A 23,401-nucleotide genomic window follows, 5' to 3' on the forward strand; every position below is an offset into this window, starting at 1 on the left:
GGTCTGATTTTCAATAGTTTTAACCAAAGTTTGTATTTCGGTGAATTATTGAAATGTTTGAGTAAAAAATGCAAAAATTTGCTTCAAACCATTAAAAACAATACTATAAAGAATATGTGTTTCTTTTACATGCAAGACAGATTTCACTCGTGAACATCGGGGGCCGAGAGACGCAAGGAGGCGTAAACTTTGGCGGCGTAGAGTACAAACGTCGGTGCAACTAAATTCAAAGTACGACTGCATTAAAATTGAAGTGCAATATATTGGCTGCATTATGACTGATTGTTGAGGCTAAATCCTATTCTAAACCCTTGTAACTCTGAACGCGCATAATAAATATACCATGAAACCACAAAAATATTTACATTCAGATAGTGCGTTTATATTTTTGACAAGGGACTTCCGTATGGTCTATAATTTTTCTGATTAACTAATACTCATAATTTTGACATTAATGTCGTAAACATAAGTGGCACATGTAAACATGTAGCGCGAGAGGTGATGTGTGTCTTTTGTTTGACATAGTGCGACTTAGTTCCTCTTTCCGTACGCTAAAATGTGTTCATAATGTCACAGCAGGTCAGTGCGAAAACAACGGAGAGGTTATATTATAAGACAATTATATTTTACGGCAATAAAAACCAGGTGCCTTAAAATATAATTATTTTATCAATTAATTAGTTGGATTAAATCCAGTTAAGGTAAGTTATATTTATAATTTTCATCTTTATCACGAATTTTGTATTAAATTAATTACATCTATATAACGCCACTAAATCGTTGCTTTGGGTCGTTTACTATTTTTTGACTTATTGCCATTACTTTTTCTTATTTTGAATTATTATAATTGAGAATATATATTTAAACCGAGATAGAAATGCGAAAATAAGGACGTAAAATGAACAGTAACCACTGGGAGAATTGAAAATAAAAAAGATAATACTCCTATCAAACAAACACTTCTTTAATTATGAATCCATCTACTTTATTGATTGAATCCATGCTGCTTGTTATAGCTCCGTGGTATGTATATAGTCAAGGCAGTCTACTGGAAATTATTGTCAAAACTAAATAAAAATCTGCCGTGAAACAGTTGTAAAAATATTTCATTTTGTTTCATACTTTCCTTTCCTTCTTGCACATGTACACTTGACATATTGCACATGTACACTTTACATATTGCACGTGCACACTTGACATATTGCACGTGCACACTTTACATAATGCACAATTATACTCGACATATATTACACTCGAGACATGTTGCACAAGAACACCTAATATACATTTTATATTTCATATTTACGCTTGACAATACATGGTTTAATTCTATTGCACCGTCTTGTGGAGTCTAGACAAAACTATTGCCAGAGGTATGAGAAACCTAGAACAAATAGCTTTGACTATTGAGCGACAAGCAATACAGTAAGTGATTTATTACCTGGCATCAGAAATTAATTTTCACAGTTTTATTTTTGAACGTTTTACGTATTGACCAAGTAAACATGTGTCGAATATATTCCGGTCATATGGCACCAAAGCAGTCTCTTTAAAACCAATTTTATTAAAAGCAGAAAGTGAGGCACAGCAATTTGCAAGTTCCAAAGAATTATGTTTTGTGAAAAAGGGTAGATTAGCATACGGTAAGAAAGTTGTATATTGTATCTGTTACGTCAAGGTATCGTTCATAACATAATATACTACATTGCTAAATAAAGGTCAGTGAAAAAAGGAACACTGCAATTCAAAGGTATTTTTATGTTAAAGATATAAAAAACGTTAATTCTGCACTCAAATATCAACTATGAACTACGCCAGTTTGACAACTGATAATACACTCTGTACTATCTCGTGCTTCTAATACACTTATTTTGATTACGTCAGGTTAAAGGTAGAATTTTAAACAACACTAACGAAAACTTCTATCAGTTTTGAAGAAAAAAGTCAGTATTTATGCACATATATTTACTATGTATTTTATATATATATAAAATACTTTTATTCTAAAATAGTTCTTATGGCTTTTAGAGTAAAGAGTTCAATATCTAAAAGGTAGAAAAATGATGCAAGGCAGTTAATTTAATGAAATGCAATGTAAAGATAATTTTAGGATAATGTTTTATTACTCGTTAAATATATTGTTTCACTAAAATAGTTAGTTAACTCATAAGCAGACATGGATAATTCTTTAGCCAGCAGTCATGTTCATATCGATCTTAGGCAGTGCACGACATTTTACAGTGTCTCCATAAAAGTTGGATATGTTTTTTCAAAGGTATTAAACATAGTAATGGCAAAAATGTTGTTTCATTAAGTGTTTATTTTTGGTCATGAATTTATAACATAATGTTACTGAAATACAGTATTGAAAGCAGTCAAGAATAATTCTTTAGCCAGCAGACTCCAGTGCAGTGCTCAACATTTTACAGTGTCTCGAAAAACGTTGAATATGTCTGTCAACAATATTCAAAGTTACTACCAGCACAAATGATACCAGGCAAACCATAGTGCGAAAGCTAACTCCTTGTATTTCGTCAAGTAATGCACATTTGTAAGCTTTAGCGCTAATAGTACCCGTCATGAAAGATAATCCATCAGACTCAAATATCAGCTGGCCCTTAATTATGTCCAGTTACCATATTGAATAACAATTTTATTTAAGCCAGAAAACTGACCCTTCTTTATTCTGAAATAAATTTGAAAAAAGGAGAAGAGATAATCTAAATTAACTTGTTTTCGGCAACGTTGATGCATAGCATCAGAATTCTACTTATCCCAGCCCGTCTCGACGGGTCGGTATTGCGATAGGATTTTTGTTTAAAAAACAACGGAAAAGACCGAAGCTTTCGAATCCCATGGAGGGTTTTTACCTGGCTTCCTGTGCGAGCAACTGTAAATGCATTGGCAAGCTGAGAACCAGTTATTGCAATATATTTATAATTGAACATTATGATAATATATTTATAATTGAACATTATGATAAACGGGTCGCTGACTAGCTGTTACAAAAAGCCAACATTGTTTGTATTGAAATAATTGTACAGAATAAGCAATGTAGGCCCTGAAGGAAACATGTTTTATCATTTTTATCGGAGCTATAGTCAAACGGATTCAGTAGCCATGCTGTCTAAATGGAAGGCTTGATAATTATGTCCTGCATTATTGATACTTATTTTCATATAAATTCCAGTCGGACCGTATTGATGCATTTTGCAATATTTATTATTGTTACAAAAAAAAAAAAAAAAAAAAAAAAAAAAAATAAATAAACTCCGGATACTTGATTTATATAATTCAGTGTATTTCATATAAAACAACATGAGAAATAAAAAAATGAGCAAAGGATTTGCTCTAAAAATAAACAAAAGATAGCGAATACGAAAAAGGAAATTCTACAAAGCATTGACCTTCCCAATACAATATATATAAAAAAAAAAGGTAATATGTTATAAACAACCAGTTCTTTTTAAAAAAAAAAACACATAAGGTGGAAATAGGACTCAAGCCCATCATTTTTCAAATGAGCACCGTGTTATATCTGTGTGTTTCCACTTTACAATTTAGGTAGAAATTTATATTTAAGACTATAATACGAAAATACCAAAAAATCTATTCATACGCAACGAAAAATTAAAATTCCTTTAAATCCTTGTAAAAACGATATTTTCCCGACATGCTTAAATAGCTAAAATAAACATTTTTCTACTTTGATGTCGGTGCACAATAACCATGCTTTTATTAACCTGACCTAAGTATGTTACGTTATGTCAGGTTAGGATAACACCTGAAAATTGCTTTGAAATGTCACTTTCATGCTACGCATTTTTTACCGCGGACAAGGCTAAATTAATAAAGAATTAATTGGACGAATTGTCAGATGTTTCCGCGATTTTACATAAAGCTACAATAGCGATTATTTATAAACCATTTAATTTAACAATTTGACCTTATTTTGCATTTTAGGGATTTTTTCCATTTAACCTCATAATGACTCTGAATATATAAATTACATCTGGCATATATCTGGTATTGCTTAATTTGCTTCATTATTTGGCCTTTCACGACTTTGTAATTAACACTATTATACTAAATAATTCATTTTCTATGAAATCGCTTAATTTAACTGACGGATTGATATTTAAAATGAATCCTTGATATTTCGTCTTAAAACTATGTAGGCATAAATTAAAAGCAATATTTTTTTGAAGTAGGAGGGCATTGTATTTTAGAGAAAAACGGTGAGGAAGTACCTGACAAGAATTCGTCATGAAATATTTTTTATCGTGATAAAATCTGCTTAAGAACTGAGAAATGTATTCAAGGTTATTTTGAGACAGTTACACCCAAAAGAAGAACGATTTAAAGAAACGAATGCAAAAATAAAATTGTTATGATATTTTTTATGCAGTTGTATGTAACAAAAGTAGTGCTTTGTTTTTCATAATATTGGTACATGTAGTGTAGCTTGCACATGATCTGTACACTATATCGGTGTAATTCATATTTGAGCCGCGCCACGAGAAAACCAACATAGTGCGTTTGCGACCAGCATGGATCCAGACCAGCATACGCATCCGCGCAGTCTGGTCAGGATCCACGCTGTTCGCTTTCAAGGTGTATTGCAATTAGAGAAACCGTTAGCGAACAGCATGGATCCAGACCAGACTGCGCGAACGCGGCTCATATTTAATATCGTATTTGATAATGAAGTATTTTGTAATATTAATTTTAAGGCAATTGCCAAATTTATGCAAAATATATAACACACTTTTGTTTGTTAATAATCCCATTATCTATTAATTTAAGAACATTGATTTCATTTCTGAACGGAACATAACAGTGGTGGCTACTTTTTCTTAGTTAGATCATTTTATATCCTATAATAATGGCTTCGATTCAGGAAATAAGTTGTCGAAATTTTTGATATGGAGAGCAAATTTATTAAAAATGAAAAACAGTCTGTGCGGAAACAGGTTTACTTGGAAATTTAATATTTTTCTCTGGTTTTCATACATGCGTTATCCCTACCTCTTAAGGACAAAATTAACATGAGGCATCTCCAGTATAGAAGTTGTAAAGTAATATAAAAACAAGGTTATTATACGTGTCCTAGACAGACAACATTACGTGTAGTCAATTTTTCTATACATATACTATATGAAATAAGACATAGATAAACTAAAAATCGCTGGCCATACAGAAAAAAATTGAGTGAAATTTAGCTGTATTTTATACCATACTCATAATAAACAATATAATTATTAATCAGTTATTTGATATTTACCTTGCTATTTGTCCCAGCGTTTTATGTTGGCCAAACCTCGAAGGTCGAGGGCCAGTATGACTGCCGGTAGAAAAATGATATGGCCAGAACTTAACTAGCGATGATTTATAAGTATTGGCCCACTCAATTTAACCAGTCAAAATGCTTCAATCCTGTATTGTCCCTGTTATCTCGTATTTGCCCAGATTTTCAAATATTGACCCGGAACTTTGAGTTTGTCATACGTATAGGCTCACTATGTTTCATATGATATGCAAAAATATGTAATTTGTGCTCACCATTGTATATTTGAAAAATCATGACTGCTTTTAAGCATTGATATTACAGCACTACAGAGAAAATTATGATATTCTCATGTTAAACCATGATCTGATCTTCTCAACTTTTGCCACTTATATCGCGTTTTTACTAGATTAACCCTTAGCCTGCTGCAGGCGAATTTAACAGCCTTTCCAAACAGCTTGGAACCAAATCGGCGTCTGATCAGGTTCCAAACTGTTTGCTACTCTGACAATATTTCTTCCAATTTTGGAGCAAATTGAATGAACTTTACAATTTTAGCAGACGACATTTCCAGCAGACGACAATTTATCTAGCATGCTAAAGGTTAAATGCATCTTATTTATGCTTTTATTTCAAATTCAGTCGTACGAAAAGAACGCATATTTTGGATTCTTATAGTTCCGTTATTATCATTTCACGTTGTTTCTGGCGTCTTGGACGACCTGATACATTTAACAATTCTGGTTTTCTTAGAGACGGAACATACTTCATAACTTTTATATCTTAAATGTTGTACTCTTAACAAATGCAAATATCACCTATACGCAACCTTGGCCAAAAGACAGAACGATCACATCTGATGTTAAAAATGTCCTTACAACATTCTACGTGTAATTAAACATTTATTATACACGATGAAGGTATATAAGAGTGATAAAAAAAGAATACCTACAAGAACGAACGCGTTTAGCTCTTGTCATTTCGTGTTTGTAATGTGTAAATGTATCTTATTTACATAGTTTTCCTGTATACATCGGTTTGAAAAGTAGTTTTATACTTTCCTAAAACCGTTTCAAACTGACACATAACACGGTCGAAATGCAGTTACACCCATTATTTGTTTACTTGCAGTTGCTTGATAGATCAGGCATTCAGAGCGATATCCACAGTTTGAATATTTGAATATTTTTTTTTCTGTTAAAGTAAATCAAATGGAGCTTCAACAACTTGATGACGGACATATGTCGGTTAGGATGACGTAATAAGTAAACTGAAAAGTTCAGGCCAAAATAAACAATACAATGTGATCGGCAAATGCATGGATTACACTAGTGGTTCATGATTATTTTTCTTGTAATTTTCTATGAAGTCCAAAAAAAAAAAAAAAACAACAACAAAAAACAACAACAAAAAACACACACACAAAAAAAAGAAAAGAAAAAAAAAAACAATATTCAGCCAGGGGAATTGCTTTAACACAGATTTGTGTTGTATATGATAATGTAAAAAGGTATATAAATCTTTTTGTCATTTAAATAGAACAGCCAAAAATACCCTCCCACGATAACTATTAATTCGCCTTCCGGTAGAAATACAGTTTCTCATTTTTATTTAGAAGTTATTTAAATCCATGAAAAGGTAATATATCATTCAGTTCTAATCTCCACGTCTGAAAAGTGGTTTTAGGTTAAATTTAATTTGTTTTTGAAATTTTCGTGTCCATTTCAAACAACGCCATTTTATTAATGTTCACTTGTGTGAATGACGACAGCTTGCGCGTGCATTCTCTCGGAAAGGGCCATCTTTGACATTACTGCACTAGTGCTGTTTATACAAGAATAAACACCTTTACCTTCTATGGAAAACATAGTCTTGTATTTACATTATTTTTCCTGTCAGTTTTAGAAGTTTTGTTTGAATAATTGCACATGACATTAGAATCAGCTTTATGTAAGCAGACAGAACAACTGTGAAGTCATACGAGGGGCGTTCAATATGTAATGTTACTCCGTATGTAGTTCCGTAACCGCTTATCATTTTTAGATGCGATTTTCACCACATTACAGAGCAATTTATTGGCAACACAATGCTATATAAATTATAAAAATCGGTAGATTCAAAGTAAAAATATAATCATTTGAGTGAGGTGTACTCGGGCATACTGGATAATTTTAAGTCCAAAAAATTGAGATTGTAATATGCAATCCTTGATTCTACTATTCAACAACTAGAACTATAGTTCAATTTTCAGTTTAAACAGATAAAAAAATCTTGATCTTCACAATAACATATGAAAACTAAAATAAAAAAGTTTATAGACGCGACGTCATCAGTTGGAGCTAAAAAGCGTAACGCCAGAAAAACGTCGTTTTCTTACATCTGACGCTTGGAAAAAAACTCGAGCATTTACTTGTTCTAAAAATGTTATTGTAACGTTCTATTATTCTGTTTTCCATGAATGTTTTTTATATAAACGACAAAAAACATAAATCTTTCTTGTTTCATTTCTATTTTTTCATATGTTTACACCAAATATTTTCCGAGCTTTTAAGTTTATAAATTGTTCCTAAGTACATATCATAATGCACACCATGTATGTATGTCCACGGGCACAAATATTTTTAAAACAACATATACATGTACAGTATTTTTGTAGATCAAATGACAGGATCATTATAATTCTGAACATATCTTTACACACACAGAAAATCAAGTTTCCCAAGTATTTTCAAAATTTTATGATTGTCATCTTCGGAAATATTTAAAATATTTAACAATACAATGTCATGCGTTCTTGAAAAGGTTTCAATTATAAAGACCACGGACGACGAAGGCAAAATGTTCTTTGATTAATTTGTATTTTAGCGGTAGTGCTAAAGAGTTCTTATAGTATTTGCCCTTGATAACATTAAATTTTGTTGCAGACTTCCAGTTAGCTCTCCAAGCGTCTGTTTCGTCATTTCCTAACACGTAGGATCCTGTCTTCTTGGAATTCTGGCATTTCGTGAATTTAATATATTCATTATCATGTATCTGGAATATATTTTATAAGTCGTATTTATGTGATTTCCTATTTAAAAAGTAAAGGGGTTTCGACAGAATTCTGCCCTTTCGCAAAATAAGAGACGGTGTGTCAACAGCGCCTTTAAAGAAACTACCGTAACGGCAGCGTAAACAAACGTACGCTATGGGACATTTTACTTGGACACGGAAAACACGTAATAACTTTGTGATACACTGAATGATTTTTTTTTTAAACATACAGCTTTCAATAGCTGGAAATAATAATATTTTAATTCTGTTTACAATAACAACGCAACTTTGTTAACTGTAAATTAATCCAAGTTGGAACTTTAAGTTTGTTTCAGTTATACTCTTTACAAGTAGCGTGGAACATTTGTACTAGACATGAAAAATTTATATGTACATTTCTGACATTGAAATAAAATGTCAAATATATACATATTCCGAATAAGTACCAAAATAATATTTCCTGTGAGAAATATTATAGATTTTTTGTTTTAAAAAATGAGTTAAGTAAGAATTAAAACCTTTCTTAAATCCACAAGTCCTATTTCTACTGAATCTCTACACATCCAAGTCTGAACTTTTAATGTGTTTCTGACGCGTTTCTGCTTATGTTATTTTGTTTTACGTGTATGACGTCAGTAGCTTACGGCTGACGATCATTTCACGGAAATTTCATGAGCGTCAGACATGTTTTTATTTTTCATCTGTCTGTTTTATCGTAGATGCATGAAATTTCCCATTACATCTCTACACCAGAATTTCTTTGTTTTAAGTCTTTTTAGACCCACAAAAATCGCTAATAGCTTATTTAGATTAACTAAAAGCTGCAAAATGAAATAGAGCTTGGTTTCTATTTTCAGAAGATATATTACATAATATATATATATATATCGCATCAGAAATAGCGACAGTGAAACTTCTTTAATAGAAATATAGCCAAAAATGACTTAGCTCCAACTTATGATGTCGCGTCATAACAGTTTTAAATTGAGTGTGTATATTTTTACTTGAAAAATGATAAGGTGAGTACACTTAGCCTCTGCAATTTTGTCAGGCGCGTTTAAAAATTCTTGTATTTTAAGTTGATACTAGTATCTTAATTCTCGATTGCGAAACTAGTTCTTACAACGTTGATTAATCACTCTTAACACCCATTCCAGAGGGAATCAGCCTCGAGTTTAGATTTTTTAGTTGTGTTGTAAAATTAAAAATGCAATAAATTGTTTAAAACAAACACAAACTCATCACAAATTGCTGTACCTCGTAGACAAATGATAGTATTTTGTGATTTTACAAGTTATTTTATTTTTCTGAAACTCTGGATGCCCAGGACAAACCTAAATTATAATTATGGTCCAGTATACCTGAGTACACCTCACTCAAATGATTATATTTTTACTTTGAACCTGCCGATTTTTATAATTTATATAGCATTGTGTTCCCAATAAATTGCTCTATAATGTGCCGAAACCCGCATCTAAAAATAACCAGCGGTTACGGAACTTCATATGGAGTAACATTACATATTGAACGCCCCTCGTACAATTAACGTTCTCCCTGGCAATTTATGGGCGTCGTCAAAAGAGCGGCACGTTATCATTTAGCAACGTGGTCGTAACATTTGTGCGTTTCCTTTTGTGGTTCTGATTTAATAAATTTATATTTTCTGGTGTTCTTGCTTGTGTAAACCCTGCCGAAAACCGCATACATTGATAAAGCCCCTCATAAACACCAGAAAAAGAACCTTAAAATTCTAAGTAAACGTATCTCCGAGCTGATTCTTCATTTTTTAAAAAAATGATTTTGCTCTCCCTATCAAACCTTTCATCAAATTTTAAATCGAAACCATGACCATGAGATAACAGATAGTATTGGAACACGTGGATCCGCAGAAGAAATAATATTTTCGCCGTTTTTCAAGTATTACTTCTATCGGTTTCGGCATATTGAGTATTGACGCAACGCTGAAATACGCGTATGCATACAAAATGATAAACGAGCGGTTCGTCGATGTGTTGACGTCTCAACTAAAATTCAAATTGTCAAACCTTAGAAATATTACAAAATGAATTTTAAGTGACCTAATAGAAAGAATGTAAATACATTATTGAAATAAACTTGAAACAACTCCTTTTCCATGTTGAACGTAATATATAACAGGTTTTCATAATTCATTGAAATCCAAACAACGGTATGTTATTGAACTGAATTATAAAGAATAGTTTTTTATATATATAAAATTAACGTGGAAAAAAATTCAGTTAGTTGTTATATTTGACTCGAACAGCAGTTCCTTAATATCACATTGGACTTTAAATAAGATTTTCTAGTAAGATTGTATTTAAAACAACAGGTCCTTATTAAAGTGAATTAAAACAACTCTTCAGTGGCACACAAAAACAACAACAACAAAAAGAACAACAACAACAAAAAAACAAAAAACAACAACAACAGCTTACTAAAATGATGCAAAACAGATTGTTTAATGTTTAATGTGTACGTTTCTTATTTAATATGGCTCCATAAGTCTAACGTAAACAACGGACCATTTTCAGTTCGAACTGCAAACCACTGTCCCCTTTTATTATTATGAAAAAGCAGGGTTTTCATAGACACCCGTGTCGCTTTGAACGTTTTCTTCGATTTTATTTGCTATAAGGTTTTTTATCTTTTGTTGAACTGTATTTTGATCATATATGCTTTCTAATTGTAATAAAATGGATAAATCCTTAGAGGTTTGACGGATTTCCTAAATCTGTATACTAATAAACACGATATCATATCGCGTTTTCATCATCGTGGTTTCGTAATTTCAACTTTTACCATCGTTGTTTCGAGTTATCACCATCGTGATTTCGACTTTCTTCATCGTAGTTTCGTGATTTCGACTTTCGAGATATGAGGTTCAAAAATAAAAATATCGATGGTCCAAACGGAACACCGTACGTTTAACATACATTCATTTTCTCTAAAATTCTATCAATGAAACGTTGTAATGTTTTCATAAAAGAAGAGTTGTTTTAATCTTCATATACAAAGCATCTACACTTGAATTAACAATGCTGTTTTGTTACTATAAATATGCGTTTGTCATTTTTATTTTAATTATACTTTATTCCCTCTATTTTTTACATAAATTATAACAATGAAGAAATTATGCATCGTCACGAATGAAAGGTATGCAATGTCAACAAACGATTTTTATGTAAAGCTACAGATAGAACTTTGAATAATGTTTTGTCAAATTTTAGAAACAAAAGAAAAATAATTAGTTGGTAATGGATGAACTGATCAAATAATAATGATACTGATTTGTTGCATAATGCTTTAAGTACGTATGCACGTATATAATTTAAATATTTCTTTAAATATCAATATAAGTAAAACCGTCATGCAAATAAAACCCGTTTATCTATGCAAACATCAAATGTGCCATCATTTGCTTTAATTGGCCACCCCAAGGCGATGCCTTACCGCGGGATACAGTATGTAGCCATGTACTCCGTTGATTGACAGACCATCCACACCTTCCAAATTTTGAATAATGCTTGTAGTGAAAGTTTGACGATGTGAAGAGATTTTTGGTGTTCATTGTCTTTGATGATCATTGGAATTCACCTTTACATAGTATTTTCAGCAAACTGTACGAGGATTACTCCAGAGGGTTTGTTTTACTGTCACAAACCCCTTGCTTTTGCATTCTCGTAAATTTTCTGGCCCAGTCAACAATTATGGGTTTCATCAGCTGAGTACATGTATTTATGAACAGACTGTTCATTGCAGTTTTGGTTAGCCGGGAAAAAAAACAGGGAGGATCGCGGAGTTAATGATGATGATGATGATGATAATAATAATAATAATAATAATAATAATAATAATTTTTTTTATTTTCAGAAGGTAACCTGTACATACCTGCAAATAAAATCATTTACAACATCTTAGTTTAAAAATGGCCTTCTATAAGATAAAAAAACGTTAAACTACACGACAATCACTCAGAAAACATAAACTAAAATCGCATAAATACTTAAACATAATACATTAAACAGAGTAAGTTTTACAGTCAAAGACTTCATATTAATCTAAAACCTTAGTTGGTACATTCATGTAACAGATAAGATTTCAGTGACTTTTTAAATGCGTTTAGAGATGTTAGAGAACTAATACTTGTTGAAGAATGTTATTCCAGTAATATGCAGAGGTACAATGTACATGAAAAAAAAAGCTTTCATGTAATTAGTCCGTTGTTTGGGTACTACTTAATTGTTATTTGAAATCGACCTACTAAGGCTATATGCGTTATTACTGGAAAAGTTGAGCAAATCTTGTATATAATTGGGTGATAGGATAGGTTTTACTGAGCTTTATACATCAAGACCGCCGTATGATAATGACACCTGTTTCTAAATGACAACAATTTCAGTTCATTAAATAATATAGACTTCGATTTGTCTGATTCATTGTTGTTGTTTTTTTGCCTGAATATGGAAAACACTTTCCCATCAATAACTTGAGAACCACTTGACCCAGAATATTGTAACTTCATAAGATGATTGGGCGTGCAGAGTAGATGACCTCTATTGATTATGGGATTACTCCATTAAAGGTGAAGGTCACAGGGTCCAGAACATTGGAAACTGTTTCCTATCCATAACTTGAGAACCACTAGGCCCAGAATGTTGAAACTTCGTATGATGATTGGACATGTCAAGTAGATACCTATTGCAGTCAACCATCAGTGTCTTTTTCAGACTTTCGCTCCTGTCCCCATTGACTTTTGCCTATTACAACTATGCATTGGGGGAGACATGCGCTTTTCTACAAAAGCATTTTCTAGTTTCCTGTCTCCCACACGGTACAACAATAATCTAGTGTCGATAATATATATGAATTGTGGTAAATTATCTTCAAGTAATATCTTATCTTCTTGAATAGCGCTATTATATTATTAAATCTGAAACATACTTTGTTTAACTGTAGCTTCTATGATAATGTTTTGTCTACATAAACACCACGAATCTTTTGTGAAGTTACATTTTAAATTTCAGAGTCGGCTATACTTAACTTTAGATACAAATCTGTTTTACTTTTTAATTTGTGGCTCGTATCATACATTTGGTTTTTGTGGGGTAAAGCGACATATCATTTACATGGCACCATTAATTGATAGCATTGAAATTTGTTTGAAGTTTATTATGTAATACTAGAGTATCAGATTCATATAATGTAGAGCCGTCCGCGTAAAGATCTATATGAATTCCAGTATTCGTTTCCAAAGCAAAATCATTATTATAAAGGCGAAAAAGGAGAGGACACAGGATTGAGTCCTGAGAAAAACCCTGAAGTTATATAAAGTTTCTTTGATGTTGTATTGTTATGTTTAGTAATCTGAGTTTTATTTGAAAAATACGATTCGAATACATTAATTATATTATTTGAGAAATGATACAGTTCCAGTTTATACTGGAAAATGTTATGGTCAACTAAATCAAAAGCTTTACTAAGGTCAAGAAACACTGACCCAAGATATTTCCCAGAATATTAAGTATCTATTAAGTGAATAAGAGCAGTGTGGCACAAATGATGTGTACGAAAACCTAACTGTGTGGAATGGATGATTTTAGTCGACTTGAAAAAGGTCTGAAGCTGGGAAGCAATGTGTCTTTCGAAACTTTTTAGATGAAATCGGTCGATAATCATTGGGGTTATCTTTGTTACAGCTTTTAAAAATTGGTATTATAAACGCATCCTTAAATGCATCTGGAAATATTCCGTAATGAATGCTTTGATTTATAACATGAACTTTGTTTGTTTGTTTGTTTGTTTTGAGTTTAACGCCGTTTTTCAACAGTATTTCAGTAATGTAACGATGGGCAGTTAACCTAACCAGTTGGATTCTGTACCAGTACAAACCTGTTCTCCGCAAGTAACTGCCAACTTCCCCACATGAATTAGAGGTGGAGGACGAATGATGTCAGACACAATGTCGTTTATCAAATCGTCACGGAGAACATACGCCCCGCCCGAGGATCGAACTCATGACCCCGCGATCCGTAGATCGACGCTCTACCTACTGAGCTAAGCGGGCGGGTTTATGAGCTATAGCAGGAGTAATATAGTCACCACAGTTTTTGATTTTTCTCGGACCAATACCATAAATTTCTGTTGATTTGTTTGGATTTAATTTACCAATGATTTAACTTCGGAGGCTGATACAGAGTCAATACTAAATGTGGCATACTTAAGTTTGTTATCAATAATTTTCTGGAGTTATGAAAACTTTTGCTTGATAAAACACGTCTTTTCATTAATATTTGAAATATACTCATTTATTGTATCTTAAATCATTTATGAGCATATCTTTATAAACAAGTTAGATCCTCAGGTGAGCCGTATTTTTCTCCATGTGGCTTATTATAGATGAAAGACATTGTTTGAAATCATTCGTCAACCACATCTCATTAATATGGAGAAGTTGGCAATTTCTTACGAAAAATATATTAGTACTGGTGGAGAGTTTAGTAAAACTCAGTAGGTTAACTACCTGGCTAAGTTTTGTTAAAAACGGCGCTAAACCCAAAGCAGGCGAAATTTAGTCCTTATCTCGGATAATACTATCCACTTATATGTTTCAGTAGGGCATTCATCCAATTAGTTTTTATATTTTCTGGTCCTTTGGGATCATGTAGTCCATTCAATATGTGTAATAGAGTTCCGCTTCAGCCGGTGCTAGGGGACGTGAGAGGTGTTGCACATTTCATGACCTCTCATGAACAGACTCAATCAAACCAAGTCTGCTATTGCTCGTCTTGGTTGCGTTCTTTGCTTCCAAAGGATCTTCTTACAGATTTTATTAGTTATCCAGTTTGGAATATTTCTGTGAAATTGCAGAATTTTCTTGAGTCGAGGGCAACACCTTGGTAATCTACATAAAGCAAATTTGTAATTTTCATAATAACATCATAATGATTGAAATCGGCTAGTTTGAAATATTTGTAAATATATTTTTGTTTGTTATTAGACCTGTCATATAAGATTTTTTCAATTTTACAAACAGCAGGATTACAAGACTAATCAGAAATTTATGAAAATGAACGCATTTGTAACATCGTATTTCAGAGCTTGGAAAATGTTTCTGAAAAAAAATTAATATCTAAAGAAAACAGGAAATAAATAAATTGTATTTTCAGTCCGAATTTCAGTGAGTGTGCGCAACAATTGCTCGAAACCAATGTTCACTCATGTTTTATTTTATTATTTACTTTTGGTCGTGACATATTCTCTGTAAATGTATTTTGTTCACTTGCTCGGGAATTCGTTAATAATTCTTTTTTTTGAAAACTGGGGTACTTAGTTCTGATCGGTGTATGTCGTATAGTTTAACGTTCAAAACTATTATTCTGAACCGTCATTGTATTAGGCTTGCATACGAACGGTAAGAATCCATTATTAATTAGTATTGCATATTTTAGCACAATTATGATTCTCTGGTTTCTAGGGTAAGGAAAGCTGAAAATAGTTAACGTTTTTATGAAAGCCATCATCAAGCTTGATACACTGAGATTTAAAATCAGACATTATTAAAGTATGGAGTTTGAAATTTAGAATGGCTGATAATGGGGGCAGCATTTAGTGTATTTATATGTCATTTCACACGTGCAATACTTATTAATGCAAATAACTTTTAAAAGACTAATTTTTCATATGTTTCTTAAGTTAGTGTTAACTGATATTTTCTTTTCATATGCTGGAAAAAGTGAAGTAATCTTTTTACGTAAATAAACGCTTTAAATGTGTATCTAAGGTACCGGGGTACTTCCAATTTTGGCCCGTCAATATTTGTTATAAGTGACTTCGGATTTGATGTCTAAATTAGTGAGAGATAATGATTATTAATTCTTTAGAAAATTTATACAGCTGATACATGTAAAATTCTGATGTCAGTTGGAAAACTAACTGCTGGTAGCTTTGTATGATCAATGAGACACCTTTTCGCGGAAAAATTCAAATCACGGAAGGGTTCTATGCTTGTTGATTCATACTCAGGAACATTTTCGCTATTTTGTGAAAAAAAACGAGCTGGATGGGCTCCCATTCCGTTTATATCCTGACGTTCAGAAAGGACTATTAAATTGAGAAATGCAATAAAATTTGGCATGATTGTTCTTGCAGCGGGACCATTGCAGGCTGTTCAAAAAGTGCAAAATTGATGATTTTGGCATGCTATTTTTCATGGATGGTGTAAACCTTTCGTTTTGATAACTTTCTTTATTCTTGTATGAGAATCCTGATCTTGCCATTAATTAAAAGCACAAAACATGCACGCAATTTATAAAATGGCCACCCTGATTCTGCTCATAAGGGAAGTGCAATATTGCGACTCGGTACATGTAAGACCGTCCGTGCCCAAAATTTTCGCATCTAAGTGTATCCTGCTACCTAAACAGTTAACAAATCCGCCATTTTTTGTTGCCATGGAAACAAAATGGTCGCCAATTTAACAAAATATTTAAATGCTCATAACTTTCACTTCTTTAAATGGTTATGAATCCCAGCTGACAAAATTAACATCAGAACAACGTTGCCTTTCCCTTTAATATTAAATCAGTAAAAAGATGTACTAAATTGTTTATGCAGAGCTAAGTTCATAATTAAATGTTATGCAGGAACAGTCGATTGTTTAAAAAAACCTCTAGTTTTTCTAGCGGTAGTACACATTTATACTGTGTTAAGCCATACTTGTATACAGCGTGTACTATTTTTAGCCTAATGCATAGTACCGGTTATACACTTTATGTTTATGTATACTATATATATTATTTGTCCATGTTTTCAAATATGAAATTTTGGTCTAGTATACCTTTAAAATAGAGCGAAAATAATCATGCCATTTTAATGCCATGTCTATGAGATGCCGTTTTACTATTCTTTCACCATTTTGTGATATCCTAAATTTTTAATAGATATATCATTGACTGAATCAGTCATTTTTTTAAGGATTTCATAAATTCGTTTTATGATATCGTTTATTCGATTTGTATGCCACGAAATAGATTAAAAGATACCACAAAATGATTTAAGATATTTAAGAAATTTAAGATACAATTAAATAGAAATGAGGGTGTCACAAAATGGAAAAAAAAACAAAACAAACGCTTTTTTTTTTGGATGTCACGAAATCCATTTAATAATATCATTTAATGAATTTTAGATGTCTTTAATCCGATTTGATGACATTATTTAATGAATTATTGACATCCCAGAAATAAAGACTATTTGAAATAGGATTATAATATGAGTATAAAGACCTATTTTATTATTATCATTGGAGCAGCCGCGCTAATACTGGTTTCTGTCTGCATTGCTCAATAATTAAACATTACTTTAAGCTATTTTTACTTACCTTGTACTGCAGTTTGTTTCCAAATGTTTCATTTATCGTTGAGACACCAAATTTCATAAAGTACAAGGTGCTTATATCGCACTTACTAGTATAATTATAGATATGTCAACACTGCTTTGGCGCCTAGTCCTTTCGCTTTCACTTACTAGGCTGTCCATTTTACAGTGTATTCTTACTTCTAGTTTTTACAACACTAAACCAATTTACCCGGTCTTTACTTTCGCTTTCGACTTAAGATTGTCGGTAAATGAGTGAGTTGTAGCGATAATTGCTTTTCTCTTTTTCCCTTGGATTTCAATGTATTCTTCATGTGTTGTATTTAGTGTGCTGTATTTAGTGGTTGTACATGTATGTTCGATTTTCCTGCCAATTGTATGTATATATGTTATGCTCTTCATAATTGGAGGAATAAAAGTTATTTATTATTACTGTATTATAAAGTGTATTTTAAGATATCAAAAATGATTTTAGAATATAATTTAAAAAGGTAATGTAAAATAAATAGCACTTGTAGATACCAGATATTCTATTTTGTGTAATCATTAGATAATTTTGCGATATCAGTAAATACATTTGAGGATGTAGGGGCATTTGAGGATATCCGCCATTTTGAAAAATATTTCTTTGAATATTTGTTCGAGGCTAACAATATATATGCCGGAAATAAATGCTACATCTTAAATGTGCTTACATATGGCTTATTTTTTACCATTTGACCAAACAGATTGTACTTTTTGAGAAAAAAATCACGCATTTGCCTGAATCTGATATAAGATGCACAATAGGTAAGGGGTTGGTAATTACCATTATCTATGTAAGTAGATCAGATTTGGTTGTGATATTTTTCTGGCTGATAAATATAATGATAAGCTACTACTGAAATAAAAGTTTTCAATATAGCACTTTATATTATCTAGGAAGTATAAATTAGAACAAAAAGAACAAAGATATCTAAATTCATCAGTTTTTAAAATATATCTCTTAAGATTAACGGTGACTCCAATCTTTTTCTTTCCATTTTGAAGCTCAGTTTACATAAGTTTGAAATATTTTCGTGACCGGAAGCAATGACAAAAACAAACGGCTTTGTGCTGAAAGAAATAGCACAAATCACGATAGGACACAAAGGTACACCAAAATAGAACGAAAATCTCAAGGTTGTTCATTTCTGACAAATTAGTTTTTAGATTAAATGAAGGTAATATATCAAAATTGCGACATTGCAGGTACGCCTTTATAGGTTTGAGTTACTGTAATATATATGGATTATTTACTTGTACGAATGAGGATGTATGCTTTATTCTATGTCTGTATACAAATAAGAAGTCATGCTCCTTTTTCTTATTCCCATTTCTTTTCAGTTTTTCATCTGCGGTTGTACAAAATTAGACAAGAAAGGGCACTTTTATTTACTTTTTTTTTGACCCACGCAAATCTTTTATACCATAATATTTACCTTCGACTTATTCTTTTCCATTGAAACTTTTGACGTTCATTTCGTATGAACAGCAAAAGGAAAGGCGCGAAAGTTACGTCATCGCTGCTTAGTGATACCCGACCGCTGTTTTGACGACGTCCGCGTATAGTAAAGGAGAACGTTCCTTAAACGACGTCCCAGTTGTTCCATCTGGTGAACAGAATGGTCGGGAAGCTGATTTTAATGTTAAATGCCACACAATGTGTGCAATTTATAATATTATCTTGTTTACAGATGGAAAGGAAATATAAAGTTAATATAAGGAATGAAACTTTTTTGACGACGTCCGCGTATAGTCAGGGAGAACGTTCTTTAGATGACGTCGCAGTTGTTCCGTCTGGTGAACAGAATGGCCGGGAAGCTGATTGTAATGCTAAATGCTACAAATTATATGCAGTTCATTATATTATATATTTTACAAATGGAAAGGAAATATAATGTAAATATAAGAAATGAAATGATTTTTTTTTCGGTGTTCATGCAAAATGAATGACAGAATAGGATAGGCAAATTAAACATGATCGCTAGCGCGATTCATGGATTTGCCGTTCCTATTCTGTCGTTCATTTCGCATGAACACCGAAAAAAATCATTTCATTTCTTAAATAACAGTCAATAATATGAACTTTCAGGAATTCCATGTCTTAGTTGCCAAAGCGGATGGAATCACCAAATTTTCAGGATGGCCGCCATATTACCGCCATAAAAATGAGGATACGTACTTTAGTCTATGTCTGTATACAAATTAGAGTTCATGCTCCCTTTTATTATTCCCTTCTTTTCAATATTTGTTCCATGTAAGAATTAATAAATCTTATCATGGGAATGTGTATGAAACTTTAGGATAGCTATGTCTGAAGTTTACTTATAAATGTCACAAGAACACCCGTGTGATAGTTCACTTGACATAAAAGCTCTCAAAAGACGCTTAAAATATTTTTAAATTCCATCTACCTATCACATGAAGCCAATCCTTTAGTTTATACTAATTTATCTGAGCTCGATTTTGATGAAAGCTCAAGCTTATTTGAACCATATCAGTACTGATGTTATAAGGAGTAGTCGTAACCCAAGTGAGGCTCGGATCCACGTCCCCCTGGTTTTGCGGTTGAAACATGTTTATATATTATTTTCCAAAGGGACTGATTATAGAACCCTTACCCTAAGGAAATGTTTATGATCAACTTTAGTTTTTACCATTTTCGGTACATATTTTATTTCCAAATGCATTGTATACTTCACAGCTATCTCACGCCTACTCGGTTTGCTTCTTACTATTAGTTAAAATGCAAATATTTGACAATGAAAGTGCTTTCATGACGAAACGGCCAAATTCACTGCTAAATCAACTCGTTGGTAAACATCACCACGACCGCAAATTAAGAATAAATTAACAAGCTTTAAGTTATCTGTAAAGCTAAATCATATCTACATCACCTACCATTCCCCAATTTTTGATATTCGATACACTGCTAGTACAAATGCAAAAAATATGACGACACTCACCTTTGTTGATGCTCTTTTATCGCGGCGTGCACTACCTCGAAAGTTGCGGCAGAGCAATTTACCGTATACCTCCGAAAGAGGCAGCTCTGTTGTTTACCAGGCGTGATATAGCAAACAAACCGACGTTCATTGGTTTTGAAGGTCTTTATACACATATAACTAAGACATTTGGTGTTAAAACTAGCAGTTGGGCTGTCCTCAAAATTCATGTAGGACACGGCCCCTATCAAGATTTCCTACTTCCAGTGAAGTTTGAGTATTTATATTTTACCAGTGTAAATATGTCTTTGAATGATAAGTATAGGGTACATAACTTTTACCTTTCTGGTTTTGTATAGCTGGATTTTATCTACTATTTTATATTAAGAGTATATTAGAATCGAAATAATGAATAGCAAAATCGTGTTTTACTCAAACCGGTTGTCATACGTCCCCGGAATAATTCACACGTATTATTCCACGGGCGTATAACCTATTTTCGTGCATTAATAACGTTAAAACACGGGTTTTCTATACATTATTTCCTAAATAACGATGATGGTTATGATGATGGTGAAAACGATAAACAAACTAATAATGATAAGAGTAATAAAAGTCACTACGATTATAATGTTAATAGTAATCGGCAATATCACAATAAATTGCATACATTGGTGGCTGAGCATGTTATATGATATTTCTGATGAACAATATGAAGTAAGGTGTCTTTTGAGGTGATTTATTACATCTTTCTGCAATTCCTTAACCAACACAACAAACGGGGAGTGAATCTGTCAACATTCAGGCATTTTATGATGTGTTTATACCCCTAAAATGGCCAAAATTTGTGTTATGCAGGGACATTTTATAAATGTTTAAAATTCAAAGACGTCTACATGGTGATATCTGTCGGTTGACATGTAATCTTTATGAAAATTTGCAGTGGGTTACAATATAGGAAACAAACCGACGTTGAAGAATTTCATTGGTTTTGAAGGTCTTTATACACATATAACTAAGACAATTTGTGTTAAAACCAGCAGCTGGGCTGTCCTCAAAAATCGTGTAGGACACGGCCCCTATGAAGATTTTCTACTGCCAGTGAAATTTGAGTATTTATATTTTACCAGTGTAAATATGTCTTTGAATGATAATATATGGTGCATTACTTTTACCTTTCTGGTTTTGTATAGCTGGAATGAAGTGGTTCAAAGTAATTTGTGTAGGACACGCCCCCCCCCCTCCCCCGCCCCCCGCACACACACAAAAATTCAAATTTTTCAATATGTTAGCCGTTTCATCCTGAAATGTCATAAATTCTATTTTGGTACAATGTAGCATGAAATAGACATTAAAGGTTGTTACCTAATCAATATTACAAAAATATATATTTGTTTTATTCAAAATGCTGTAAATTGAATATCGTAGACAGAACTTTAATTATAAAAGCATATAAATATCATACACATATTACTAAGAAATATAGACCATAAATTGCAGTTACTAATTAATTTTTAAAGACAAAAAGAAACGAATAAAATACTCTAGTGCCTTTTGACGACATTAGTGTCTTGGACACGGCCCCTTGTGGTAGTAGGTGTAAACAAACTCAAAATTTCGATACCATGTGGATATACTTGTGCTAATCCAACTAATTGCCCTGAGGCATAAGATATTATAGAGTATAAAAATTATAAATAATTTTCATTTCCTACTACTTCATAAAATGGCATATTTTTTTGTTTTGGTTGGTGGTGGTGGGGGGATGGTATGCGCGCACTTTATTGTGATTGTGCCGTAATGGTTATTGTGGTGGTGATAATGGAGTAACGATGGCTATTCTAATGTTCGTCATGATGATGATGATGATGATCATAATGATAACTTTCATAATGATAATAAAACTAAATGTGTGTCCATAGGACACTGTTGCCCCTAATCCTTGTCATTGTATGCAATCAGGTCCATTTAAAAGTACTCATGAACTCTTTTAACATGTTAATTTCTTTAAAGAGAATAAATATATGGAGGACAATAAATCAAAGTTTTCCGTGTTACCTTTTTATAGGGTTATCGAGTGTGGAAGTATATAATTTAAAACAAACACTAAACAGTTATGATGAGTATCATAATCGTGGTTTCTCAAAATATAGTATGCTTGATATATGGTAAAATTTTGCCAAGAAAGTGCTAGAACTTAAATGACCTTGATTCGTACTTCATCCAGCGGGGAAACTCAGCAGAATAATATATAAGGTAGGTCACCAGAAGTAATTTCTGATTTAATTAAAATTTTTAAACGCTGCATTTAGAAAATAAAATATTTCATAATATGACGAGCGTGATATATGACTAAATTATGTTTAGAACCTATAAGAACTTAAAAGAACTTAAAGATTCTTGATTCGTTTTAAAGTAAAGAAAACCTATGTGCTCTACAGGTGGCAGTAACGTATCTAGGATACAGTATGGATCCATGAGCCATATACACTTAAATTTATTACAATTATAATGTTTGATGGGGAAAAAATGCCAAAACGCCATTTTGAAAAAAAATGCACCTGTGACAATGAGCCATTAGAAAGGTAATTAAGAATAGTTTGACATGTGCATTGCTTCCAGGTCCGTATTTTTTTTTCAAAACAATATTTCCTTATCAATGATTGGCCGTCTTTTGGGCAAAAGAATAATCTTTCAGAAAAACCTTACTTCGAAGCCA

The 23,401-nt window shown here is 32.3% G+C and overlaps 1 protein-coding gene across 1 annotated transcript in view; it reads left to right on the forward strand.

Annotated features, from left to right (window-relative positions):
- Positions 1-412: 412 nt before the first annotated feature.
- Positions 413-23,401, forward strand: part of LOC123551196 (uncharacterized) — a 55,650-nt gene continuing 32,661 nt past the window's right edge. Inside the window, exon 1 of the mRNA XM_045339935.2 lies at positions 413-701. The gene's annotated coding sequence lies outside the window, so the exon portion shown is untranslated. The remainder of the gene's footprint in view (positions 702-23,401) is intronic.

This window comes from Mercenaria mercenaria, chromosome 4, assembly GCF_021730395.1.
Source record: "Mercenaria mercenaria strain notata chromosome 4, MADL_Memer_1, whole genome shotgun sequence".
Taxonomy (NCBI): Eukaryota; Metazoa; Mollusca; class Bivalvia; order Venerida; family Veneridae; genus Mercenaria; species Mercenaria mercenaria.